Below are 5,874 nucleotides of genomic sequence, written 5' to 3' on the forward strand. Positions count from 1 at the left end.
CCACCACACACACACACACACACACACACACACTCTCTCTCTTTCTCTCCCCCCGACACACAATTTCACTCTCTCTCCCCCATGCACACTCTTTCACTCTCTCTCCACCCCCCCCAAACACACATACACACAGACACACTAACATTCAAACACACTCACTCTCTCCCTCATACACAAACACACGCACACACACATACATGAAAATCTATGGTGTGAATAGTATTTGCAGATACATTCTATTTTGGTCAGAAAACACATCACTTATAGACAGTCAGTCAATCCGGCGTTTTATAAATTCCTACTTTAGAAATAAAACCGTTCTGATTCTAAACCAAAACACAAACAGATCCTAAACAAGGCATTACATATAACGTGCATTTTCTGACCTAAAATGTCACCTCTTCTTTACACGGATAAAACCTTTAATTCTCTCAGGACAGGGACTTGAATGGAATTTGGCGATTTACATATACATATTAATCAATTAAAACCTTCTAACTGATTAAAGGTTTAACAGCATCTTAGGTTTGTTTAATGCATCCTCATCATTTGTGCGACTGTTTGATCTGTTACTTAGAAATTCTATGTTCTGTGTGCTTCTTTCTCCCTTCTCCTGACAATGGGGCTATGCTCCGAAAACTTGTGTGTCCATAAAAACCTGTTGGACCACAACCTGGCGTCGTGTGATTTCTGACCTTGTCCACCCCAGTCCGACACTGGCACCTCCACATCATCAGTGCAGTAAGCAGTTAGGAAGGCAAATGGTTTGTTGGCCTTCATTGCAGGAGGATTTGAGTGGAGGAGCAAGGAGGTCTACCTGAGATGTGCGAGGTGATGCACTTTGAAGAAGAAATGAGATGGACTACTTAATGAATGGCAGGACACCGAGTAGCTCAGAGGATCAGAGGGATCTGGGGGTAATTCTTCACAGACTCCTAAAGTCGGCAGAGCATGTGAAAAGGATAGTTAAAAAAGCGAATGGGACACTTGCTCTCGTCAGTTGTGGCATAGAGTACAAGAGCAAGGAAATAATGTTGGAGTTGTTTAGGCCACAACTGTTGGTACTGTATGCAGTCCTGGTCTCTTCACTACAGGAAGGATGTGATAGCACTAGAGGGACTACAGAGGAGGTTCACCAGGACGTTGCCTGGTTGGAGCCATTGAGGTAAAAGGAGAGACTAGATTGGCTTGCATAGAAGGCTGAGTGGAGACATGATTGAGGTATGTAAGATTGTGAGGGATATTGATAAGGTAAGTAGGGAGCAACTGTTCCCTTTGGTTGAGAGATCAATCATGGGGGGACATAGTTTTAGGATAAGGGATAGGAGATTCAGATGCCATTTGAGAAAACACTTGAGAAAATCACTCAGATGTTGGTAGGAATCTGCAATGCACTGCCTGGGAAGGTAGTGGAGGCCAGAAACCTTACACCTTTCAAAAATATTTGATTGAGCACTTGAAATACCATAACATTCAAGGACGTGGGACAAGTGCAGGAAATTGGGATTAGCGTGCCTTTAATTGTATTTATTGTTAGTTCTGACTTGATGGGCCAAAGAATCTTTTCTATATTGCATGACTCTATGATTTTATGACTGTCGGCCTATTTTGACCTTTATTATTGCCTGACTTCATCCCAGCCTCAGATTGTTTACAACTGAAACTATTATCTGCAGACTTGACCATTCATACACAATCCTGGTTGGTCTCCTTCATTCTACCATCTGCAAAGATGAGGTTATCCAAAACTCTACTGCCCATGTCTTAAACATGAAGCAAGTCCTATTCCCCGATCACCTTGTGCTCACTGGTCTACATTAGCTCCTGAACAAGTAGCATCTCAATTTTACAATCTCATCCTTGTTTTCAAATCCCTCTAAGACCTTGCCACTTCCAGTCTCTGTAATCTCCTCAAGCCACTAACCCTTTGAGATACCTGCACTCCTCTCATTCTTGTGCATTTTTAATCCCTCGTCATTGCTGGTTGTACCAGCAGCTGCACAGAGCCAAGCTCTTGAACACTTCCCCACTTTACTTTCAATCTTCAACACAGCTTTTAAAAACTACCTCTCTGATTACAGTTGTATGTATATCTGACCTAATATCTCATTATGTGACTAAGTGGAATGCTACATTTTTGTTGTGTCACCATAGTCTTAACCGATCCTAAGGCTTCATTCTCATTAGAGAGAAAGACAACTGGTGGTGATTTAACCCCAGGGCCACCATGCCTCAGGTGAGGGGAGAGGTTGAGAAGGAGAGTCCTTCATGGTAACCTCAGCCGGTGATGGGAATTGAACACATACTGTCAGCATTGCACTATATCACAAACCAACCCTTTACATTTTTGTAGTGCTCACATGAATTATCTAGTTACTATTTATCATGTTAAAGGCAGCATATGAGTAGTGAGAGAAGAGAAGGAAGATCTGTGGTTAATATTTTCAGGAGTTCTATAAATGTAAAGAAATTTTTGACATCTTTCTCCAACTTACACTCTTAGATATTATGATTTGCTCTAAAAACACTTTCAGATAACACTTGATCTTACTGGCACTGAAATGCAATCTTTCAGCCATCAGTTGATATCACTTATACTGAAGTGCTTTAAAGGAGTGACATTCCAAGTGTTATCAACTGGCATAATTGCAATTAATTAGCATTGATGTAATATCATTATACATAAGCATTTGTGGTTAACCATCATTTAACTTTCTTCAACATTTTTAGCTGAGTGAATAAGAAACCAAGAGAAAGTTTGACTGAACCCATTCAGTGGGAAAATTTGACTGAATCCACGGATTGCTTGATGTGCAGCATTTACCAATTTCCATAGTGATGCTAATTAAGAGTAGCTGTGCCTTATGAATCGAAACATATTTTTATTTCTTCATGAACCTTTGAGGTAAGTGTGAGTCCATAAATTTTTGATGATTGCTTAATAACATTTTATTATAGTTTATCCTGGATTATATTGTATGGTAATTATCACTGCAATAGAGTATAGGATAATTACAAGTCAACTCACCTATGCACAAAGGATGCCTAGCCTGAAGAAGTTACCCTCCTCCCTCCGGACAAACCTCAGGGGATCTCTCTCCCACTGCAACTCTCTCATAATCTCTCCGGCCTTGAAACTGCTCGACCATGTCCTGAAGCAAACCAGGTACTACAGCCACATCACCTTTCTTAGTAAGCCTCCTGCTCCTCTGATGCTGCTTGGCCTGCTGCGTTCATCCAGCACTACACCTTGTTATCTCACCTATGCACAGTATGTTTTGGAGTAAATGTTCAGTGCAATATCCACTCAAAACACCGTTGGTTATGTGCATTAAAACTGACACAATTTCCAAATCCACAGCTTTCAGATGATTATTCGTCCAACTTTCAGAGTACACGCTTCCTTCTTCCAAACTTTATACTTTATTTGATATTATCATCTTGCCATTGCACATGTTCTTCTAATGAAGGACCATTTGACGACCATCTTGTGATAAGGGTGGCTCTGGCATTTGACCAAGGTGGGAGAAGAGAGGAGGGAAAGGAGGGATGCTACTGGAGTTGCCAGAATGGGACATAATGCTGCAACCCAGAGGATCAAGAATAGAGTTCTCCCTGAATCTACCCTTCACCCAAGATTAAGCTCCACAGGACAGAGTTCTCCCTGAGCTTTCATCTCCCCATAGCCGGTAACATATGGGGCAGACTCTTACAGGCCTGTGACTGATGCCATCTCTCCGAGATCATACCAGTTCCTTGTGTTTCCTGATGCTGGGATCAGTACTGCAGCCTAGCCAGTAGGATTTGGGACATAGTTGGCTTCTCCAGGTATTGGGTGTCAGCGACTGCATGCAGATAACACTGGAATTCATCAACAGGAAATGTTTCCATTGGATAAATGTCCAGGTGATTTGTGATCACTGTTCTGGCGATGTGTACCCTGTACCCTGGCAGCAGCTTAGACTCTGACATCCTGGGGTACTCTTCTGTATCTGGTAGACTTGAAGTTCCTGGGGCCTTACCAGGCTGGTTATAGGGGACAAAGTCTACCCTTACCATTTGTAGCTTGTGACACTATTGTGCAACTCCCTGATGAGGGGGAGGGCAGATACAATGCTGCCCATGCTTTGACCACGGCTGTGGTCCTGCAGCCTCTTGGTTTTGACCATACACAACTAGCACATAGCCAAAATAACAAAAGAGTCAGCCCATGACCTTTGGGTGAGGATATCTAACGCTGAAACTGGTGCAAGAAGCATGGCTAACCTTTAGTTACTGCTGGAAATGCAGACAGAATGGCAATATTGAATTGTCTGCTCCTTTCTATGGACAGCTTGCATTTCACATCCAATTCATTGGCTACACACATCAGCAGGATGCCTAATTCTGTTAGGCACCTGGCATCTTCTACTTAAAGCCATTCTGCACCAGCTAGATAGGAGGGAGATTGTGCATGTAGGTTGTGCAGAGATAATTATGAATATCACGCAGTTGAAGAGTTGTCAGTAGTTGCCCACTTTGAATTCTGCACTGGCAATTTTGCCAGAAGTGGTAGAAGGAAAGAGAAATCTCCTGAAACTTCAAGGGGGTGGAAGTGGGGAGTGGGGACTGATGGTTCTCCAGGCTCATGCTGTGAAGGCAGTGCCAAGAGATAACAAAGGTTTATGAGGAATGTTGCCCCAAAAACTTACTTGCAGTGCAGGATGAAGGTTACTGATCTCATAGGAGTCAGGTTTAGTAAGTGCATTTTTAATGGCTGTATCCTAACAATAGCATTTTTAACCTCCCACACTAACCACCAACACCCATCATGAACTCTCTTTATCAGTCAGGAATTACACCTCACTCGCTGAGGGGAGGCGATGGCCCAGTGGCATTATTGCTGGATTGTTAATCCAGAGACCCAGATAACTTATAACAATATCTAGAATTAAGAGTCTAATGATGACAATGAATCCATTGTCGATTGTTGGGGGAAAAACCCCATCTGGTTTACTAATGTCTTTTAGAGAAGAAACCTGCCATCCTTGTCTAATATGGCCTGTATGTGACTCCAGACCCACAGCATTGTGGTTGACTCCTAACTGCCCTCTGGGCAATTAAAGATTGGCAAAAAAATGCTGCCTGGTCAGTGATGCCTTTATCTTGTGAATGAATTAAAAATAACCCGAGCACTGAAGCAAGTATTGCACCCTTATCTCAAATCTTCCACAGTTTGGTGACTATTTAACCATAAAATCACACAACAACCACGTGCCTCAGTTATGCAGCACACAACTGGAGGAAATAAGAGGAGGTGACATGTGTCAGTAAATTCTAACTTACATGGCAGACAGATTGCCAAAAATTATGAGAAAGGATATTGCTGAGGGCAATGCCATAATGAAGGTGAATCCATTGAAGATGTGGAGGTAAGACCTGAGCAGAATGCAAAAAATTGCACTTAGCAATATGATGGATTTAATGATGATGATGACAAAACAAAATTAAATGTTCTCCGAGATAGTAGGAACCGCAGATGCTAGAGAATCTGAGATAACAAGGTGTAGAGGTAGATGAACACAGCAGGCCAAGCAGCATCAGAGGAGCAGGAAAGCTGACGTTTCGGGCCTAGACCCTTCTTCAGAAATGGGGGAGGGGAAGGGGATTCTGAAATAAATAGGGAGAGAGGAGGAGACGGAAAGAAGATGGATAAAGGAGAAGAAAGGTGGAGAGGAGACAGACAGGTCAAAGAGGCGGGGATGAGGTTAGTAGGTAGGAGATGGGGGTGTGGCTTGAGGTGGGAGGAGGGGATAGGTGGGAGGAAGGACATGTTAGGGAGGCGGGGACGAGCTGGGCTGGTTTTGGGATGCGGTAGGGGGAGGGGAGATTTTG

This window comes from Rhincodon typus, chromosome 18, assembly GCF_021869965.1.
Source record: "Rhincodon typus isolate 14 chromosome 18, sRhiTyp1.1, whole genome shotgun sequence".
Classification (NCBI taxonomy): Eukaryota; Metazoa; Chordata; class Chondrichthyes; order Orectolobiformes; family Rhincodontidae; genus Rhincodon; species Rhincodon typus.